Source organism: Tiliqua scincoides, chromosome 1 (assembly GCF_035046505.1).
Source record: "Tiliqua scincoides isolate rTilSci1 chromosome 1, rTilSci1.hap2, whole genome shotgun sequence".
NCBI lineage: Eukaryota > Metazoa > Chordata > Lepidosauria > Squamata > Scincidae > Tiliqua > Tiliqua scincoides.
Window position 1 is genome coordinate 303,214,748 of NC_089821.1, and position 10,146 is coordinate 303,224,893.

A 10,146-nucleotide genomic window follows, 5' to 3' on the forward strand; every position below is an offset into this window, starting at 1 on the left:
TGCTATCACATCTCATCATACGCTTGTGCCCATCATATTCAGTTTCACTCATCCACTTTCAGGGAAATGTTGCCATGTGATGAATGCCTTTAGTTTTTATTCCTGGAAACCCATCACTAAACTCTCTTCCCCTGAAGGGCATCCAGGATGTGACAAATCAACAAAAGGAACCTCAGAGTGGGGGATGAGAAAGGGGGAAAGCTAAATTTATTGAAAAGCATTGGGCACTCATACAGGGGTCTTTATAAATAGGCTTCACTGTACATAAATCCATGAGCTGTAATGGCAACAGATAAGCTGGCGCCATAATATCTGTGGTGACTTTTCAGTGACGGATTGTAGCCGGGTGATGAAGATGAGGTGTGGCCAGCATGATGGTGAAGGTGCAGGTATCATACTATAGGCAATTTCGAGACATAAAATTGGGGGCACATTTTACTGTGGCCTGCTATGTTGTTTTGAATCACAGAGAGCAAATCTCCAAGTGAGATGAAAACACAGCTAATGATAAGAGGTAGCCCCAAGGACATCTGATTTGGATTAGAAGTGTGGCACACGGGGAGGGGGTTTAACCTTTTATCCTGTTCCAGTTCTCTTGAATTAAACTGACTGTCTGGGCCAGGCTTGCTCAACCCAGGGAGTAGCCAGCCTAATGGGCACAGGACCAGAGAAAGACTTGGAGAGGATGGAAGGGCCTCAGTAAGGCAGGTTGTTGAGCATTGGTCCACTGAGTGGAGCATTTCTACACCCCCTGGAGCAGACAAGGGGCAGCAAGATGTGGCAGGCTGTTGAAGGTGTCTCTTTGATGGACTCCCCCAACATGGCAGGGAGGGTGGGGGCTTAGGACCCAGATGGAGACCAGACCAGGTGAGTTGACCATGGAAGTTGGGAGAGACCAACCAGGGGAATATAATGAGAGGGCCAGGGATACAAAAGGGCTGAGGATGGCTGGAAGGGATGCTCCAGAATGGGTGGATTAACTAAAAGGTGTGGCAGACTGCACAAGCAGTGTTGTTTAGGTAAAGGGGATTAGGCAAACTCTTGGAGGGGAGAGTTATCAAAGGCTGTTGTCTATGGTAACTAAGTGAAACCTCCACATTTAGTGATTGTGTGAATATCAGTTGAATACTTGCTGAATATCAATTGCTGGGGTCAGACAATGGAGTTGGACTGTCACCTTCATGGCTTGCCTGAGTACTTTCCAGAAGCATGTAACTGACCCACATTGGGACATGATGAACAATCTGAACCATCATGTTCTCCCATTGTGTTCTCTGTTGTAAAATCTTGAGGGCAATTGTATACCAGCATCCAGTGGCGTCACTAGGGTTTGTGTCACCCGGTGTGGGAGGCCAGTGCACAATGCCTAAGATGGACCTTCTCCCATGCAGTGGGCAATGCCCCGGGCAGTGGTGTGTACCATTGCCCCTCCCCCGCTGGACTTTTGGCTATAACTTTTGATAGAACAATTTCAACTAGGATTGTTTCATTGCATTCTGCATGAAATTACACATCAATTGCTAGATAACACAATGGTATTCAAAAATACCAACATTTTAAAAATTTTGGTAGGTAGTAGTTAAAATTTTTGGCCCTGTGCGTGTTACCTGGTGTGGCTCACGCCCCCCTAGCCACGCCACTCCCTGCATCATCATCTTCCCTTCAACAGGAGAGCTACGTGCTTGAGGACAGCTTTTTAGCTAATGCTAAATTGAACATCTTCCATGCCAAATGCCTCTTAATGTGTCGGACCTTGAGTCCGTCTGCAGAGCAGGCCAAATGCCAGCAGGGGAACACACGGTATGTTACAGGGAGGTGCGATGGGGAGGGAAAGCGGGGGGGGGGGGGTGCCACAAAGGACGTAACACATGGCTAGTCATAAAAAAAGAAAGCCCCAGCAAACCGTGTAGCATGCCATAGAGTGACAAGGAGGGCGTCAAGAGCTGCATTTATCCTCAGACAGTAAACACTGCTGAGAAGCATATGCCTGGCCTGGAGTAACTTCCTGCTGCTTCATGCCCAGGCGGTCTTGCCTGTGTGACTGACAGCCTCATCCCTCGGCACTGGCAGTGTTGGTTTTGTGCTGAAGTGCCGATGTCAGGTCCCTTGTTCCATGGTATGGCTTTAATAATATGGTTCTAGGAGTGCATACTCTTAGAGGGAAATTGCACAACCGGAGGGAAGGGCAGAAGGCAATTCTGGGAGTGATTTTCAGCTCGACACTATTGCAGCGAGCATCACTGTGCCTTGAGCTACCTCTAGCACTTCTCATTCTGTCTCCCCAAAAGAGACTGAATTGAGACCCCAAATTGGGCTTTGTGAACCAGCAAAAGCAAAACAAAGAGCTGGATTTGAGCTGTGCAGAATATTCTCCAACTGTTACCCTGCACATGCCCGATCTTGTCTGATCTTGGAAGCTAAGCAGGGTCAGGCCTGGTTAGTACTTGGATGGGAGACCGCCTGGGAATACCGGGTGCTGTAGGCTTATACCAGAGTCTTTCGAGACTGAAGGTTGCCAACCAGGTGGAACTGTGCTGAAAGTTCTCCTGTGAAAATTGTCAGCATTTAATTGGAGATGACGGAACAAAAAGGTGTCCTGACAATTCCCTCCCTTTCCCCTTTTGTTCAGCAATGCCAGTTTTAACATTGGTGGCACCATTTATCCGTGCTTCTGGTGGCCCCATTCCCCCCCCAGAAGGCCCTGGCAGTAGCATGGCCACAGCAGAGCATCACCCACTCCCCATTGGAGCCATTCAACAGCAAGTGGGAGTTACCAGTTACACAGTGCATTGCAGCACCTGCAATACTTACCACGTCACTCCCCCTTTAGCTATGCTACTGGGCCCTGGTAACAATGCTACGAGATGATGTATGAATGCAACCAGGCGACTTATGGAAAATAAAAATGGTGGCTGACAGTTGGTAAAGGGAATGCCATCAGTGGGTGGGGCCTCATGTATCACCCCCTGTCACACCTTCCTCAATGTTGCCAGAATGCCTCTCTCCTCAATTTCACTGCCTGCAAATAAGTTGGTAAAAATTGGGAGGACCATTTCTCGGCTTAAGAACATAAGAACAGCCCCACTGGATCAGGCCATAGGCCCATCTAGTTCAGCTTCCTGTATCTCACAGTGGCCCCAGCAAGCACACAAGGCACGAGAGACCCGCATCCTGGTGCCAACGCTTGCATCTGGCATTCTGAGGCAAGGTATTGGCAACCTTCAGTCTCGAAAGACTATGGTATCGCGCTCTGAAAGGTGGTTCTGGCACAGCATCTAGTGTGGCTGAAAAGGCCAATCCGGGAGTGACAATCCCTTCCACACCGGGAGCAAGTGCAGTCTGTCCCTGGTCTGTCTCCCTGGCTATGGGCCTTCCTTCTTTGCCTCTTAGCCTCAGACTGTTGGCAAAGTGTCTCTTCAAACTGGGAAAGGCCATGCTGCACAGCCTGCCTCCAAGCGGGCCGCTCAGAGGCCAGGGTTTCCCACTTGTTGAGGTCCATCCCTAAGGCCTTCAGATCCCTCTTGCAGATGTCCTTGTATCGCAGCTGTGGTCTACCTATAGGGCGCTTTCCTTGCACGAGTTCTCCATAGAGGAGATCCTTTGGGATCCGGCCATCATCCATTCTCACGACATGACCAAGCCAACGCAGGTGTCTCTGTTTCAGCAGTGAATACATGCTAGGGATTCCAGCACGTTCCAGGACTGTGTTGTTTGGAACTTTGTCCTGCCAGGTGATGCCGAGGATGCGTCGGAGGCAGCGCATGTGGAAAGCGCTCAGTTTCCTCTCCTGTTGTGAGCGAAGAGTCCATGACTCGCTGCAGTACAGAAGTGTACTCAGGACGCAAGCTCTGTAGACCTGGATCTTGGTATGTTCCGTCAGCTTCTTGTTGGACCCACTTCTAAAACCAGGAGGTTGCACATACACATCAAGTCTTGTAACCTGTGATAGACTTTTCTTCCAGAAATCCCCTTTTAAAGGCATCTCAGCCGGATGCCATCACCACATCCTGTGACAAGGAGTTCCACAGGTTAACCACATGCTGAGTAAAGAAAGATTTTCTTTTGTCTGTCCTAACTCTCCCAACACTCAATTTTATCAGATGTCCCCTGGTTCTGGTGTTATGTGAGAGGGAAAGGAGCATCTCTATCCACTCTATCCATCCCCTGCTTGTTCCGTCTGTCCATCTATGTCCTCAGTTTCTTTCAGACAGGTAAATTAACTAAGGGAGCTGGGAGCTGGGAAAGTAACTGAGAGCCCAACCTGAGCTTGATGCACCGGCTCACCACTGGCCAGCACTGAGCTAGCACCAGGTTAGTGCTGGAGTGCCACTGCTCGGCTGTTGTGCGGACCCCTGAGCAGTGGAGAGGTAGGTGGGGGCATGGGGGAGGCGGGGAGGTGGAAGGAGGGTGGGGAGAGGGTGGGGAGGAAGCATGTCCGCAGGGCAGGAGGGAAGCGGGACGGATCCAGAGCCTCTGTGTCGGGCTGGCCACCCAACATGGAGACTCTTGATTCTATGCTGACATTTGGGTCACTGTAGAATTGAGTAGCCCTATTGCAGGGCTACTCTTTACCTGGGGGAAGGGGACAAAAGTCCTGAGGAGTCGCCAGCGGCTGTTTGGAGCGTGCAGGATGTGGCAGAAGCCATTTTTTGTGCCGCCGCAGCCCGGCAGTGCAGAATTGGTCGGTGAGAAAGGTAAAATTAAAAAGACTTGCAGAAGGAATAAGTCTTATGCAAATCCTTCTGTTTGGATCGACATGTATTTTGCATGCATGTATGAAACAGCCCAGAATCAGAAGGCATGTTCTTCACAACATAAAAAGCAATCATTTCATTGAAAATGGATTTTGAACCACTCCAGGAAGATTTTTTTTTTAAACATTCCCATTTGGAATTTTCGATTTAGAAAAAAACCCAAAACACCCAGTGACATTAAGTGTTGCTTTTAGAAAACGATTTCATTTAAGGTGAAGCCTGGATTTAATGTCAACATTCTACACATACCTCATAAAACTGAAATTATGGTCTTGTTTCAAATACTTTGAATTGAGTTAGTTCTTCTATGCCAACGAAAGAAACCAGGGGGACAAATATTTGACTTCTGAGGTTAAATGTTATGAATATGATAAAAGAGATCATGCATTATTTTTATTGTGAAAAATTATGAATATTTATTACTCTCTTGGTGATATAGCATGGGCACTCACCTTGCTAGAAAACATGGTTTTTGCCCATTAATTAATGGTCTTGCTTCTGGAAACTTCTGGGTACAGCTCACATTTGAGCATCTCTAACTGGTCTTTGGCTTCAAGTACAGTAAGTGATTTTCTTTAGAGCGTGCATACAGAATTCCGTTAATTTCACTATTCATTTATTATATTTATTTGAGAAATTTATATCCCACCTTTCCCATGCGGAAGCAAATGCCCAAGGTGGCTTACAAATGAGTGCAAATAAGTTTTTACAATAATTGATCTATGGGCAGCTCATAGAACCCTTCTCTTCCAGTTGGAATCCTTCACGGTGTGGTCATCTATTGCTTCCCCATGTCTATAAACAGATAAAAATGTCTATTGGAAAAAAAGGATGTTTGCAGCATGATCACCAGTTTGGGATTGTGCTTCTAGCTAGCAAAATAATAATAATAATAAAACTTTATTTATATCCCGCCCTTCTCCCTAAAAGGGACCCAGGGCAGCTAACAACATGTAAAAAAACACATTTAAAAACATAAATTCAGACAAATTGCAGATAAAAACATTTAAAACACATTAACAGAGACCTTAAAAAACATATGTATGTTGTTGGCAACCTTCAGTCTCGAGAGACTATGGTATCGCGCTCTGAAAGGTGGTTTTGGAACATTGTCTAGTGTGACTGAAAAGGCCAATTCGGGAGTGACAATCCCTTCCACACTGGGAGCAAGTGCAGTCTGTCCCTGGTCTGTCTCCCTGGCTATGGGCCTTCCTTCTTTGCCTCTTAGCCTCAGACTGTTGGCCAAGTGTCTCTTCAAACTGGGAAAGGCCATGCTGCACAGCCTGCCTCCAAGCGGGCCACTCAGAGGCCAGGGTTTCCCACTTGTTGAGGTCCACTCCTAAGGCCTTCAGATCCCTCTTGCAGATGTCCTTGTATCGCAGCTGTGGTCTACCTGTAGGGCGCTTTCCTTGCACGAGTTCTCCATAGAGGAGATCCTTTGGGATCCGGCCATCATCCATTCTCACGACATGACCGAGCCAACGCAGGCATCTCTGTTTCAGCAGTGCATACATGCTAGGGATTCCAGCACGTTCCAGGACTGTGTTAGGAACTTTGTCCTGCCAGGTGATGCCGAGAATGTGTCAAAGGCAGTGCATGTGGAAAGCGTTCAGTTTCCTCTCCTGTTGTGAGCGAAGAGTCCATGACTCGCTGCAGTACAGAAGTGTACTCAGGACGCAAGCTCTGTAGACCTGGATCTTGGTATGTTCTGTCAGCTTCTTGTTGGACCAGACTCTCTTTGTGAGTCTGGAAAACGTGGTAGCTGCTTTACCAATGCGTTTGTTTAGTTTGGTATAGAGAGAAAGAGTGTCAGAGATCGTTGAGCCAAGGTACACAAAGTCATGGACAACCTCCAGTTCATGCGCAGAGATTGTAATGCAGGGAGGTGAGTCCACATCTTGAACCATGACCTGTGTTTTCTTCAGGCTGATCGACAGTCCAAAATCTTGGCAGGCCTTGCTAAAACGATCCATGAGCTGCTGGAGATCTTTGGCAGAGTGGGTAGTGACAGCTGCATCGTCGGCAAAGAGGAAGTCACGCAGACATTTCAGCTGGACTTTGGACTTTGCTCTCAGTCTGGAGAGGTTGAAGAGCTTTCCATCTGATCTGGTCCGGAGATAGATGCCTTCTGTTGCGGTTCCAAAGGCATGCTTCAGCAGGACAGCGAAGAAAATCCCAAACAAGGTTGGCGCAAGAACACAGCCCTGCTTCATGCCGCTTCGGATGTCAAAGGGGTCTGATGTGGAGCCATCGAAGACAACAGTGCCCTTCATGTCCTTGTGGAAGGATCGGATGATGCTGAGGAGCCTGGGTGGACATCCAATCTTGGGGAGAATCTTGAAGAGGCCATCCCTGCTGACCAGGTCGAAAGCCTTTGTGAGATCTATGAAGGCTATAAAGAGTGGCTGTCGCTGTTCCCTGCATTTCTCCTGCAGTTGTCTAAGGGAGAATATCATATCAGTGGTGGACCTGTTGGCTCGGAATCCACACTGTGATTCTGGATAAACGCTCTCTGCAAGTACCTGGAGCCTCTTTAGTGCAACTCGGGCAAACAACTTTCCTACAACGCTAAGGAGAGAGATGCCGCGGTAGTTGTTGCAGTCACCCCTGTCGCCTTTGTTCTTGTACAGCGTACAGTGTGCATCCCTCATGTCTTGAGGTACTCCACCTTCTCTCCAGCAGAGACAGAGGATTTCATGCAGCTCAGTGACGATGGTCTCTTTGCAGCACTTTAGGACTTCAGCAGGGATGCTGTCTTTTCCAGGTGCCTTGCCAAAGGCAAGGGAGTCCAGGGCCACGTGAAGTTCTTCTAGGGTTGGTTCACTGTCAAGCTCCTCCAGCACAGGCAGGCACTCAATGTTGTTCAGCGCTTCTTCGGTGACTATATTTTCTCTGGAATATAGCTCAGAGTGATGCTGCACCCAGCGTTCCATCTGCTGCACCCGATCCTGGATGACCTCGCCTGCGGCAGACTTCAGAGGGGCAATTTTCTTCTGTGTTGGACCTAGGGCCTGCTTGATACCATCATACATCCCCTTGATGTTGCCCATGTCAGCTGCTATCTGTATCTCGGAACAGAGCTGGAGCCAGTAGTCGTTAGCACATCTCCTAGCAAGTCTGCTGGACTTTGCTTCAAAGTCCAGCAGTAAAAAAACAGTAGTCAGATTAAAAGACAGAATAAAAAGAGTACAAAAGAGCAAGTCACCGAGGAGTCAGGCCTGTAAAAACTACAATCAATCCAAAAAAAAAAAGGATTTTTTTGTTGTCTTTTGTTCAAGCTAATATGTTTTAATAGTTATAGCAACCAATTAGTATTGCACTTTTTTTTTCAGAAGGTGCATGAATTACAGAACGAGAAACCTGAACATTTTTCTAGGTGATTTAAATCACTGATTTCAGTTGCCTTGCTTTAAATTAATCCACCCTGGATGCTGGGGCACAGAAGTCTTAAAGCCATTCAATTCTGTACTCTTGAGGGAGGTGTAGAGCAGCGATGGAAAGGATTACAGGCTGTTCCCTATAACAAGGCCTACTTGTCAATCCACTTCTCGCTCGACTAATGAAGATCTGATGCCTTAGATGTATACTATTTCCCTGTAGTATACTCTCCAGGCATGGTTCATGCCAGGTGCCCTGAAACAAAATGAATGAGCAGTAGATCTCACACAAATGTCTATTGATCTGAATACCAGCGTAGTCATCATACATCCATCCATCATACATCCACATACATCATACATCCACATCATGATCCATCCATCATACATCCACTGTTGGTGTACTACTCAGTTATGATTGGAAGTTACCTTCTGACAGCTGGGTGATATGGTTCTTTTTGTTTAAGTAATCCTTTTCCTCCTTCTTAAAACCAACAAGATGTTGTCCCTTTGTCTAGAAGGCAAAATTACAAATGATTATGATGATAGTATATGAAAAGATACAGACAATCCATGCAATAAAACCTCAAACTATATGAGCATCAGCCACCAACAAAATTGTTCTCATTTCTTTGTCAGCTACTAGAGTGGTTTTTAACTGCCCAATCCTGTGCTGGCCTTACAATGGCAGGTCTTGCAAGCCACCAGTATAAAGTTGGAATGGCTGGTGCCTTGTTCTGTAACTCACTACTGACAGCAGAGGAACCAGTAAGCCCTGCCCTGGCAGAACCTCCATTGAAGATAGTAGATTGGCAGCACGGGTGGCTTAGGGGAGGATTGGGGCAGAGTGGGACAGGCAGTGGGCCAGACCTGGGGCAGTTCAGGGGCAGAAGGGGAAGGATCATGGCAGCAGTAGTGCGTGCCAGGATCCTATGCCCCCCTTCCTGGCCTGGACTCACTCCCTGATGCTCTTCAGACTTGCACCAGCTAAAGAGCTGATGTAGGTCCAAGGATACCCACTGGAGACCAGGCAGCCTACAGAAAGAAAAGTAAAACATTTTTTACTTACGCCTCCTGGATTGTCTGGGCCCCTCTCAACCCATAGCATGCAACGTGTGCTCCATTGCATGCATGCTCTGGGCTGGCAGGATATAGCATTGGGTTCCTAGTCCTTGAACTGAGTGGGACAACCAGAAGTGGCAAGAGCTTCCCGTGACCTGTGATGCAGAAGCAAGGATCTGGACTGAGGTCCATATGTTCACTGTCAATGTCCTTCTGTGGGTCATTGGTCAGTGTAGGAATTCATGGAATTGGAACCTAGAGTGGATAGAGAGATGCTCTTTTCCCTCTCACACAACACCAGAACCAGGGGGCATCCACTAAAATTGAGTGTTGGGAGAGTTAGGACACACAAAAGAAAATATTTCTTTACTCAGCGTGTAGTTAAACTGTGGAACTCTTTACCTCAGGATGTGGTGATGACATCTGGCCTAGATGCATTTAAAAGGGGATTGGACAAATTTCTGGAGGCAAAATCCATCACAGATTACAAGCCATGATGTGTATGTGCAACCTCCTGATTTTAGAAATGGGCTATGTCAGATGCAAGGGAGGGCATTAGGATGCAGGTCTCTTGTTATCAGGTGTGCTCCCTGGGGCATTTGTTGGGGCCACTGTGAGAAACAGGAAGCTAGACTAGATGGGCCTATGGCCTGATCCAGTGGGGCTGTTCTTATGTTCTTAAGTGACGTCATCAAGCAGGAAAATTTTTAATAATCTTAGGTGGCAATCCTACCCACACTGACCCAGGAATAAGTCTCATTTACTATCATTGTTAAAAGCATATTCATAGTACCTTGTTAAATGTACAGACCTGTAACATTTCCCCAAATGCAGTCACATACCATGGTAGCATCAAGTCTAATATATTGGCCCCAGCCGGGCCGACACAAGGCTCACGGAGGAAGCCAGCATGGAGATTTGTGTCAGCCACCACAGGACGGTGCACCTCTGAG

The 10,146-nt window shown here is 47.3% G+C and overlaps 1 pseudogene; it reads left to right on the forward strand.

Annotated features, from left to right (window-relative positions):
• Window positions 1-2,368: 2,368 nt before the first annotated feature.
• Window positions 2,369-2,485, forward strand: LOC136637556 (5S ribosomal RNA; annotated as a pseudogene).
• The last annotated feature ends 7,661 nt before the right edge of the window (window positions 2,486-10,146 follow it).